This window comes from Strigops habroptila, chromosome 1 (assembly GCF_004027225.2).
Source record: "Strigops habroptila isolate Jane chromosome 1, bStrHab1.2.pri, whole genome shotgun sequence".
Lineage (NCBI taxonomy): Eukaryota > Metazoa > Chordata > Aves > Psittaciformes > Psittacidae > Strigops > Strigops habroptila.
Genome location: NC_044277.2, coordinates 121,053,090 through 121,065,868, shown reverse-complemented (window position 1 = coordinate 121,065,868; position 12,779 = coordinate 121,053,090). Strand labels below are relative to the sequence as shown.

Genomic DNA, 12,779 nt, shown 5'->3' with positions numbered 1-12,779 from the left:
GCAAAATGAGGGTACCCAGACCTTCCTATTTTCACAGTCATTGTTCAACGTTATACTTACGAGCGGTATTAGACTAAAAAGCACCTAATTTAAGTTGATTCAAAATGCATCTTGGTGCATGTGAGCTATTGTCTAATCCTTTTGTCTGCGATGTTCTACATTAGTCAGCCACTTCTGATTCATGTGCTAACAATCCCCCTTAAGGCAGGTAATTCACAGACAATGTTTAGGATGTGCAAAGTGGCACTCCAGTTCCCACAGCCGAAAGTCAGTCAACTTTAAATCCCAGAGCGCCTAAACTTATTTTGCATGAATTGCCCTCACAGGGGGGGAGGTGAGATCTGTTTATATGCATCTCCTGTATCAATTTAGAAATCAAATCAATTTTTCGGAACAGTGGGAATGCTGATTAGAGACAAATCATAGCAGAAAGCAAAGGTTGCAACCAATTTTGAGTACAAAAAAATGAAATGTGAATTACCTCACTTTAACCTCTACATTCTACTTCAGTGTCTTTTCAGTTAAAGGTTTCTTCGAGGAACAATTAACATAATGGAGATATATTTTTATTAAATAATGTCCTTCTGCAGCTGGCAGAAACAGAAGTTTTCCTTGTGTACTGAGGCTACAACAGATAGCATTTACTGCTGTAAGGAGAATAGGTTTTAAGCCTAATAACTTGTTTTTTCCAAGACTGCAAAGGGACCATTTTGCTATTGGAAATTAAGATTTCAGTCTTTCCACTATGATGCAGTTTCTGTCCTCAGAAGATCTTGAGATAGTGTGCTGTTTCAAATGATGTAATACTGGGCATAGGGAAGAGTTTGGCTTCCTTTTTCTGAACTGCATTGCTTAGACAATCACATTCCTTTTTCCCAGAGACACATATATCTGTATTCATAACAGACAAAAAAACCCAAACCCAAACAAACCTGTCACGACGTAAAGGTAAAAAAGAGGACCGTGAAGCAATGGTACCAGTAAGATCCGGAAATATGTTAAAACAGGACAAAAATGTAAACTTCTCCACCAGTGAACCATGCAGCCCTTACAACCTCTTATATAATTTACAAATTATAAGGCTATCAAGGCTGACTTCTTGCTTGCATAAACCATCTACATGCACAAAGTGGAATCTAGCCTCAACTCCACTTTGTGTTTAAACTGCAGTGTCTATCTCAGCGAGCCATCCCAGATAAAGTTCTAATGCTACTGAAATCAAAGAAAAAAAAAAAAAAATTACTTCAGAATTGCCAGGATTCCAACTGATTTCAAACTGGATTAAACCCAGACCTCTCCTACGTAAGTGGTAAGATGGTCTATGAAGTCATTATTTTCTTTAGAAAGAATACATCTTAGTTGTAGCCTGAATTTACCCAGTGCCTCCTCCAACCAGTGAAGCTTGTTATCCCCTTCTGGTAGGTTTCATTGCTAATGATGATCAGTAATTCATTCTTCGACGAGGAAATATTTTCTAGAAACCCTTAATTCAGAACTAAAAGCAAAGCCATGAATGTGTTTGTGGAAATACTGTGTCAAAACTGTAAAATACTGAAATATCTGGGGATAGCAGTTTCGACAGTTTCATGACGTAAGTATCTGAAACCAAAATAGTCATTTTGGCATCTGCACTGCTCTATAGCTGCACACACTAAAGGATTGCACTGGCTTCCAGCTTTATGGAGAAGAAACAAGAATCCCTGAGGTCTCCAGCCCCATAGTCATTCAAATGGAAGCCCATCACTGAGCTGAGAAACCTGAGCTCCTGGCAACCCACAGGTGAAGGAAGTTAATTGGAAGATAAGTCTTTCTCTCCTGATAAATCAGTGGTTTCCAAAGCTGCTGAATAACCTTGCTTTGTCGGGGAGAACTTGCAACCAGCTCTAATCAAACAGTCCCAAATCAAGTTAAGAAAAGCAATTTAATTGAAAGGAGGTGTGGGGAGGTCTGGATGATTTGGGGAAGTGCTGAGGGACACCTAAAAAGGAAAAAGTGTGTGTGCTGCTACACCACCAATTTCTCTGTTGGGACAATGTGGTACTGGGAGTCACGTTATTTTAATCAGTGTGGATTTCTTCATTTTCCCCCCCTGCATCGCATCCTGCAGCTATGAGCATTGCAAGGCTGATCCTTCATCTGCTAATCACTTGTTTAGGTGACTACTACTAGAGAACAAAGGAGATCGTATGTGGGGAAACTAAACCAGGTAGAGACTGAGGATCACATGAGAAGAGAGTTAAACAGCACCTTTTCTCACTCTCTTTGTAGTAAATGTCCAAGTTAAAAAAAAAAAAAAAAAAAGAAAAAAAGAAAAAATAAAAAAAATGCACCTAAGGCCATTTCTCCAGCTCGGGCTCCAGAGATACCTTTAAAAGAACTTGGTTGCATTTTTTTTTCTTCTCTGTATGGAAGAAATTAATAAAAGATCAGGGTCTGGGGCAAGTGTGAGTTTGATACTGTGTTTTACAGATGGCGTGAGGTTCAATTCTATCTTCCGGTATTCACGTACCAGCACCAGCCCCCGTTACTGCACTGGCTGCTGCATGGATTTATCTCAGGGCAGATGAGGGATCTGAGGCAACACAGTGAACCCGACTCAAGGTGTTGCACACGAACAGCTGGGTCGTAGCGAAGTGCCCTCAAAGGTATTGAGCTGGTGCCAGTGTTTGGATGGATGTGGAGGAGAGGCTGGGGGTGCCCCGTGGCCCTCAGGAGCGGTGGGATGCAGGCTCGCAGCTGCGGGTGTTGGCAGCCAGGCCGTGCTCCCGGTGGGAATGCCACAACGGTGCGCCCTGGGGAAGAGGACCTCCCGAGTGGCGCAAGGGGCCTGGCTGCTCTCAGCGAACGACACCCAGCACCCACTCTGCCCGGCAGTGCTGTGCCGTCCGATGCCAGTCCGGAGTCACGGCTAAAGGGAACGTCAACCTCTATTCACTGTGGGGTCGCTCGAAAACATCCAGCGCAAGGCTTGAGCCCTCCAAACCCCCTGATTTCATAGCAACAGCGCTCCTCCACCGTGCCAAACCCAGCGGCACGCCACACCCTGCCTGGCCCTGGGCTTAACCCCCTCCTCCCGCTCCGGAGCGGGTGTTATTTCTCCCTCACGCTGGCGCCAAGCTCCCCCTGCCCGGCCGCGGGCCACGAACCCTGCGAGGGCCGCCCCGGCCCATGGCGCCCCCTGGCGAGCGGCGGTGGTGCCGCCCCGCCGCTCACCTGAGGGACCGGGAGGCCGGCACCCCGTCAGGGGCTCGGTGTTAGCGGCAACGCTGCCCTCCGGCACCGCAGGCTTTCCGGGAACGGCGCTTCAGGTTAAGGTCCCTTCTTTCCCCTCGGCCCGCCTTTGCGTGCTGCATGAAACACCGTGCCTGTGGCCACACCTCTGGGCCCGCGCCAGTGGAGCTGCTGAGAAATGCGTGTTTGTGCAAAACGGGGCATCTGAAGTGGCGTTCAGCAAGGCCAGCGAAGGTAAATGTGCTCCTTGTTCCTTCCTGGCGTGTTCTCCTACCAGACAGGTTCCTGCAGTCAAAATATTTTGGTGCAAAGCAGCTCAGCAGCCTGAGTTGCAGGTGTGGGAACTCATCGGGCTCAGTGCTCTGAAGGGCACTGCGGGTTTCTCGCCATGAGGTTACCGTGTACTTGGCACAGTCCTGTCAGGCGATGGGAGAACACGGAGTGAGCCACTGATGTTTTGAGCTAAGGACAGTGACTGACACAGCAACAATAAGGAGCAGCCAAGACCTGATGGCAGCGGGCAAAGCTGCTTCAGCTCCAGTTTGTCATCGGGGCTCCAGTAAAAGCCCATGTAACTCCCAGGCCCTGGCTCCCATATTCCCCTGGTTAAGGTGGCATCTCCTCCATCCCAGCTGGCACTGCTGCCAAACAGGGGTTTGTCACAAGCCTCCTCTCCCAAAAACTGGGTATTGTTTGCTTTGGCAGCGCTGGCATAGGAAACCCTGCTGGCTAACGCTGCAGAAACACACTGGGGTGTTCAGAGCTCCATGTTATTACAGGTGGTGAGTGTATAGCACACTTCCTCATATTCAGGGACTTGCAGGGGCTCATCCAAAACCCTCTGAGACTCTTCCCTTTCCTTTGATCAATCAGTTGTCCTAAATCTAAGTAACAATTGCTTGGGGAAAGGGTTTGGGAGAATATCCAACTGTCCCTTTCTCATCGTGTGGGGGTTATAAACACAGGGCTCAGCTAGCAGTAGGGTGAACACGCAGGAGACTTCTAAAACAAGGGAACTTGCCCATGACCATTTCCTAACCGCTACCAGGTTCACAGCCTTGCCCCCAGACCGCACACACGTCTCTGTCTCGTGCCTCTCTTCTGCCTCCTCCACCTCCAGTCCTGCTGCTCCAGCAGATGTTGTGTTTGAGCATTGCTCAGAGAGGCGGCTGGAGCTACGGAGCAGCCAAACCTCAGTCGGCCAAACAGAGCTCACTTGCTGCTGTCCCTGGACTGGCAGAAGAGCAGGGTACCTCTGACCACTAATGGAGCTGCTCCCAAAATTACGGGTTCCTGCTATTCCAGGTTAGTCACTCGACATGGATGAGCGCAAGCTAAACAGCCGGCAGTGAAAACATGGATGCTACCCAGATGCAAACAGGTGTTTCTGGAGAGGACCTAGTGGATGTGGGAGACCAGAAGTGCAGCTCTTCCATGATTCACGTCCCCACCAAAGAAGTAGTTGTGTTCCAAAATACCCTGCACTGGGCTGCATTCTGAGTGCTCAGCAGATAGATGAGCACTTATAGAGCCAGCAATGTACATAAAAAGGGCATGTTAGGGCTATAGTGGTTTGCATTTATTACATGTAATGGGCCAGAACGGCATGCTGGGAGAGAAGTATCTATAAATGTTAACCACCTGTATGAAAAGGGCTATTTCTGTAGAGCACTACCTCCCAAGCAGAAAATCCCTTCTGCTTCTGTATTGTGTGCTGTGGGGAAAAAAAGGGGGGGGGATTACAGAACACCTGAGATGGTCTCTGAAGAGTTTGACAATTACATCTGTGCCTCCTGATGCAGCCAAGTGTCAGTTCATGTTTACAGTATTGCCCAGCGAAGCCAACATGGTGTACATGCAATTTTTCCTGCTCCACACTGACATGATGCTGAACATCTGGTCAATGGACAACTCTTCACAGTCCTACTGGACCATAACACTTTGTCATGTAGTACATTGATATCTTTTCATCTATCTATACAGTGAAACGTGACTTGCTTTCAACATGGAAATTACACTTTGTTGTTGTGATAAACTGCTCTAAAAAAGTATCTTGAATGCTCAGGCTTTACCAAACACCAAGTGAAATACTCGGTTGGGTGCTTGTGCCCATAGCAAAGATTTGCAAATAGAGAACTGAATCTGTGCCTTGGTTTTTGGGGTGGGTTGGGTTTTTTTTGTTCTACAAAATATGGATCATTACATCTATCTGGTATATCCCAGGGCTGTGTGTACAGCTCATTTCATTAATGCAGGAATATCTCTGAGCTCCTCAGGTGGAAGCTGGGGGCAAACTATTGTAATGAGTTGGATTGTCAGATGAACACCTCCCCTTTTGAAACCTATGCCGTAGTCCTAATTCTTGTTGAAAGGTGAGGTTGACATGTTCCTATGATATCATAAATCTCCTTTAGCTTTGAGCCTTTACTAGGGTACGTAGCACTGCAGGATCTTGCTGTATAGCACTTAGAGCTGTAAAGTCTTTTACGTGAATTGCTGTACTGGTCCTTGGAAAATTATTTTCAAAACATGTTTGATTTTAGTTTAGCTGTGCTTTCAAGGTAGTACAGCCCCAACAATCACTACTGGGCCCTTTGGGAAACAAGATAAAAGAGAAAAAAAAAAAAAAAGAACCAAGAACATTTTTGGAATCACTTTCTTTTGCCCAACTCAAGTCAGTATCAGCCGGCACAGGCAATAACGAAGGGGCTGCAGGACTGCTCTCAGCTATTATTGTGCCTGGCTCGCTCTCAGCATGACTCACTGCAGACAATATAGAGCACCACTCGCAAGGGGAATGAACAGTAAATACTTGGCCCTGGATGTTTTTTTTTTCTTTTTTAATCTCTTCAGGGTTTTTTTCTCTGATTTGTATCCCTTTATCCTCACCCATGTGCTATATAAGCTTCTCAAATCTAATGTCCATAACACCACCCCCCACTGGTAGCAGCAAGCCCTTCTGCTGCTGTAGGGTTTACTTTGCAGAGGTTTACAAGGAGAGGCATTATTGAGAAACTGTATGTGTTAACCTAGTGGCACAAGGTTGCTCCAACACTTTCCCTCTGGTTTTTCTTTTCTCGGGGGAGGGGTGGCTGCTGTTCTACTTAAGTGTATCTCTTGCTTTGCTGTAGCAGCCAGGCTAGTTTAGGAAGAAAATCTTGGGGCTAAACAGGCTAGGAGTGCAGCCAAGGGGGTCAGGAGACGGCTTTAAGGATTATACTACATAATTAAAAGCTCACTCTGAATATGCTTCCTGGTACCCAGTGTTCAAACATACAAACCTTTTTAGGTAGTAATTTTTGGTCCTCATTTGTATCTGAGAGATTTGTAGGTTAAAGTTGCTACACAGGTAGTGAGTCAGGAATACTGAACAAATCAGATACTCAGCTGAAAGCACAAATTATTCATCTAGACTATGAAAAGACAACACCTTCCTAAATTTGGCCTAGCAAGTGAGAACCATGGCTAAAATAGAAACAGATGAACATACATGTGTTTTCTTGGTTTATTTTTGTGCAATGCCCTCTGGGTGCAGCTGACGTCATTCTGCAGCAACCTTCCAGATAAAAAGTAGTTTCTTCTCCTGAAGAGATTTGCCTTCAGAACTGGACAGGAACATTATTCTACCAGACGAAACCTGGGACACTGAAGATCCACAATCAAGCCTATTGTCCTAGCTAAAAGGAAGACCATTTTATCTTCATTTACTCGTGATCAGCTGGAGCCAAGACTAGAATTTCAGTCCTCCATTATCCCTGTTCTAGGCTAGTGGCTTTCCCATCAGCCTAGAGAGTACAAGCACTTGCTCTACAGCCATCCCACATCCCAGAAAATGATATCAAAACTATCACACTCCTATAGACTCCTGCATTTGCTGAAACAGCGTATTCTGACATTTCAGCCAAATATTCGAACTAAGTCTGTGCAAGCTGCATTGATTTAACTTTCATTGTCTAAAAATAGGTTCTAGCAAGATGCCAGTACCAAAAAAGCTAGAAGCAATGGAAAGGAGGAGAAAATACTGAAGGCAGATATTGATTATATTCAGTGTGAGTGAGCATTCGTGTGTCTAATGCTATAATGTGCAAACGAATAAGCAGGTGAAGAATCCAAGCAGCACATACTCACAGACTGAGAGAAATTACCCAGTATGGACAGATGTAAATCACACTCCTGCATCAAAGCTGTGAAAAATGCCTATCGTATGTTTTGCCTGATTTTCCAGCAGAGTTACCAGGTTTTTATTTCAAGAGAAGTTGCAATAAGCCCGAGTTTATTCTCCACATTATGAGAGATTTAAATCAGACCTTTTATTACCCCAGAAAACTGGCCCTTCTACTACTTTAATTAAATCCCAGTGCAGTGTAAATAGGTCCCTTGTCACACATATAACAAAATGGAAAGAGACACCAAATAATTAACTTTCTAACTATTACAGAAACGCGAAGAACCTTGCCCTGTGTAGTCAGCACTGCCTTGTAGTTCTGATTAAGCTCATGTGTTTGACTGAATCAGTGCCTAATCTTTTCAACTCATTACTGTCTAGTGCCTGCCTGCTTCTAAGTACTTTTCATTCCTTAAAAATCTGTTGTTTACAACCATTTCCATGTTCATTTTTTGGAGAACAAAAAGAAAGGCTTTATTCCCTGGGTTAGGTCTAGATCACATATATGAAGGAGAAGAGAGATCCTGCTACACTTTATTCAATATGATGTTACAAGAAAACAACAGTTACAGCTGACAAACCATTACATCTTTCATAATACAGACAAACTACAAGGTGTAACAAATAATGCGACATTTATTTTACTGTACTGCTTACTATGCTGTTCTTCTGAAGTATATATATATATGTTTAATTACATTAACATTGTTTTCATGTACCAGCCCTCCCCTTTTTATTTGTTAAAAAAAGAATACCTCTTAGTGCACCATACAAAAATCCACGTGGAAGCTGGCAAGCAGGGATTTTGTATGCAGCACCATTAAAATGCATTTTGGGGGATGGGAATTATTAGTGCATCCTTTACTTTTAGATTTTTTGCTTATGTGAAAAAATGCAAGGCAGTAACATATAGTCACTCCACCTAAATGCTGGTAGGGGAGAGTAATGTTATGCTCAGTAATGCAACGTAACTCTGCTTATATGGGGTGTCTGCATTTTGCTCCCCAGTCTGTACAGCCTAAATGTTTTATATAACAAAGATTACAAACCCAATAATATTCACAGATGAATATTTTGTATATGAGCGTATCAGAGCATTGACTACATATTCGGTTGCGTGCACTGACCCAGAGCACACAAGGGTGTATACCACCCACTGGTCCACAGGGAATTTATCATCCTACTTTCTTTCGTCAGGAGTCTGAAGCTCAGAACCCCTGTGCACCAAAGAGAAAGTGAACGCCCGTGTGCCTCTGTCTCCTGCAGATTGAATCTTCACTGTTGCATGTACTGACGACTTACCCTAAACCATGGTTCTGACTTAAAACAATAGTGAGAAGGACCCAGCCTACCCAGGATACCATGCAGTAACATAATGCCAGCATCACTGGAGTGTCCTCACTGGTGGGGTGCCTGCTGGGTGTGGATTAAAGCTGATCTGAACCCAGCAGTAGAGAGGACTAAGCCATCCAGTGGTGAAGCACTGGAATGGGTTGCCCAGGGAGGTTGTGGATGCTCCATCCCTGGTGGTGTTCAAGGCCAGGTTGGACAGAGCCTTGGACCACATGGTTTAGGGCAAGGTGCCCCTGCCCATGGCAGGGGGGTTGGAACTAGATGATCTTAAGGTCCTTTCCAACCCTTACTATTCTATGATTCTATGATTCTATGATCTCCAGCTGGCTGACTTGTCAAGTCAGGTTCTGTGAACTTGAACTTGCAAGGAATCTCTGTGTCATGCAGACCATCTCTATCACCATTTTCCCTTCCCTGTTCACTTAGTATTAGGGCTTATACAGAGTTTGAACATGCCTTCCCACTTTCATCTCCTACTACACCTGCGGCCCTGTGGCTGCTCTTCCCTGATTTGGGAAGGATGAAAGAAAAAGAGGGTAACACTACTGATCTTTGCTGAAGCTGTCTCAAGAGCATTGATGGGGTTTAAACAGTCCATTCTGCAACATTGAGAAGAGCTGTGGTGAAAACCCCACTTATGCAAGCGCTGGAGAGGTGGGCTACCTGTCAGAGGGTCCTAACTGATGGGTGTCAATCAGGTTAACCATGCAGGTAAGGGCTCTGCTGACAGGAGGAAGAGGGAAATAAGGCTGTACTGTCAGTTCCCTGGACAAAGGAGCTTCTACTTTCTCAAAAAAACCATGACATTTCCCAGCAGATTTGATGTTCCAGAAGAACAATTTGCAGTGCTCATGCGAACGGCACTGGCTTGCTGAGCCTGGGTCCCCTTGGAGCCAGGGAACATCCCCAGGGCCCAGAGCCTCCGCGGGAGAGCAGCAAACCCACAGGCACACCACAGGCAGTCGGGGCGCCTGGGAATGAGGTGCATAAGTAAGAGATCCTGGTCACTCCTTAACTGATTGATAGCTGAGATAACCTCACTACTGCTGCAAATCAAGTTACTATTTAGGAACCTACGTATTTACGCACTTTTTTTAGGCAATTGAGTTTGAAGAGTTTTTGGACCAACTTTATTTCTGTGGTTGCTTAAAAATGGGAACGGGGCAGAGAAGATAATCTCACCTGCGTGTGTGTGTACACACACACACACACACATACATACCTTAAGCAAACACTGTACATGAGTCACTATGGATAGTAATGTGCTAGCCTCATGGGAACAGTTCGGCAATTGCTCCATATTAAACCTTCAGATGTTTAGTTGAGCAGTGCAGTTCTTTGCCTCCCAATTTAAGCTGCAAAGTAGAAGCATCTATGAAACTACCCTTATATTCCTAATTGTAATCTTTGTTACATTTTCAAAAATTCCTCAGGTTTTTGCAAGTTTTTTTTCTAAAAATAGCTAATTTTAATCATCAAACTGCACACGATTTAAGTAGCAAAGATAATGTATAAAAGACTTTTCTCTTACAAAAAAAGAAACATAAAACCCAAACAAACCACGTCTAAGGCAGTTTCAGTGTGTGATAAATTCAAGAGTTCAGTGGTCACTTTTTCCCCCTCATAAACATGGGAAGAACTGTAGTAAGTTCTAAACAGGATTGTGACTGAAAGTGGCTTTCAGATGGCTTTTACCAGATCCTGAAACAGAGATGTCATTGGGGAAAACTGTCTTTCAATGGCTGTGCAAGTATTGAGAATATTTCCACGGTTCGGCTCTTTGAAAGCGTAGCCTTGTATCCTAGTTCATTAAGAGGCCTTTGGAAGCTACTTGCGCATTCAAGGATTTGCCTTATTGGGTGTTTTTTTCTTATTAAACACTGCTGGAGTTTAATAAGATGGCAGTAGCACAAATCCTTTCCCCCTCCTTTTAAACACTGAAAGCTAACCAAAGTGTTACCACACTTCTTAAAAATGTAATTCAATGCATCCAGCAAGCAAAGGATGTCAAATTTATGTGTAGAATAATATTGCCTAGCAAGCGTTTCTGTCCAAGCAGGACTATAACTCAACGGTGGGTTTCGCACCATACCCTGCCCTCTCTGAATGCAAAGTATTGTATGTGGTCAGGGCAATTTTATCACACCCCTGAACACAATGTTCTCCCCAGCCAAATTGTAGCAGGGGCTTCCTTTTCTAAAATCACACAACTTATATTTCTTGCAAAGTTTGCATTTGAATGATTCATTCAGAAAAGCTATCTAACAACAGTATCTGGTACTGCCTTCCAATCAGCTCAGAATACCTATGGAAAATAACTTGAAAGGTGCTTTGGTGTGGAACAGCAAACAGTTTGGGAAAGGAAAATCCTCCATTTTGCTTTGCATGTGGCAAAGTAACACAGCTAGGTTTAATGGCTCGTTCAACAAAAGTTTTTCTGTACCTTAGTATCTGCCTTGAATTAAACAGAACAGTTTCATCATCTCCGTTTTCAAGAAAACATTCCAAAAGGTAAACAGTGTGAGGAAAAACACAGAGACGTTAGCCAAGACCCATAAAAGAAAGAAATATTCTTGAAGGGAATAAAACCATGAAGAGTTCATTGTATATCTGTCAGCTGCGTACATCTCATCATTTTTGCTGTCTTTCTCACAGGCCTATTTTGAAAACTGGCATGCTACATAGCCTAAGCAGAGTAACCAAATTCAGAGTACTGCAGTAAACATGCAATTATTGCCATGTTTTTAAAATGGATATGAACGGTCTGAGGAGATAATGAAAAAAGAAATAACCCAACAACACTTCAGGAACAGTCGCAAGGTGCTGTCATTGTCAGCCGATCAGACAAGTTGGGCTTGCTCTGGCAGAAATAGTCTTCCCATTGGTTGAAAAATATGCACAACTCTCAAAGAAAACACACAGTCCTTTATGCCACCACTGGCTTTTCTTGTACAGTCATTACTGAAGAACTGTGAACACCAAATGTGTTGTCTTAATGTATTTAAGACATTGCTGGTGAAAGCATAAAAATCCTTACAAAGATGCAGCGCTGCAGTGGAAAATCAAACAAAATCAAACACAAAAGACCGAAAGAGTACATGCCATGTATCAGTAAGCAAAAGCTTAATCTTCACATAGTTCTTTGAAATCACAAGGTATCCAAATGCGTGCAAGGTTTTAAATAAATTGCAGGGGAAAATAACAGGGTCTTGCCAGCTTCAATTTTCTGTTGAATGAAATCCACCATAGATAAAGAAAGGAAACAGGCCGTGGTTCCTTCCTGGTGTCGGCCTCCTCATTAGGTTTTTGTTTCCCTCCTCCAAACTGGTAAATTTAATCCTGTAAGGAAACAATATAAATTATAACAAGCCTCACAAATCGCATTCCTTAATGATTTTTTACTTGGTAAAACATAAGTTAGTCCAAACCTAGTTATGAAGACACCAGCTCAGAGCAAAGGACAGACTTCCAGAGCACTAAAGTACCTCAAGAAAATGAACTTAAACTACAAATGTTTTCAGGGTGGTTGCCTAAGCAAGATATATTAATCCATATTCATGTATCTCTGCCCCAAGTGCTAATCTTCAGAGGTGCCATCAGCACTCACATTCTCCATGGAAATTACAGGCAGCCATAAATAGACAACTGGCTCTTCTCCTGGCGGTAACACCCCATGAATGCAAAGGAAGGTTGCTACATGTTCGCACAGCTTCAGGAATTTACAAGTCCTTTTTGCCCCCTTGTCATGGAGTCCCTCATGATCACCTTGACAGCAATGCCTGCAACTAGTTCATGAAAGGATTTCCTCAGGTTTGCTGCCCAAGAGTTATTTGAGGTACCTTGGGGTACATGACAAACATTACTGCAAACACAACCAGGTTGTGAAGCTCCTTGGCATGCTGAGTTTAAACATATTCACCTTCATTTCGGTGTTTTTCTATTGATAGGCAGATAGCTAAAACCTCTCCTTTAGTATACTAAAAATAAACACTATATTAATAACTTCCCTTACATTGTCTTTCACTCTGCT

The 12,779-nt window shown here is 43.7% G+C and overlaps 1 protein-coding gene across 3 annotated transcripts in view; it reads right to left on the bottom strand.

Annotated features, from left to right (window-relative positions):
- Window positions 1–7,912: 7,912 nt before the first annotated feature.
- Window positions 7,913–12,779, bottom strand: part of CDK14 (cyclin dependent kinase 14) — a 318,486-nt gene continuing 313,619 nt past the window's right edge. For all 3 annotated transcript variants that reach the window (XM_030491797.1, XM_030491816.1, XM_030491807.1), the window contains one exon: window positions 7,913–12,088. The gene's annotated coding sequence lies outside the window, so the exon portion shown is untranslated. The remainder of the gene's footprint in view (window positions 12,089–12,779) is intronic.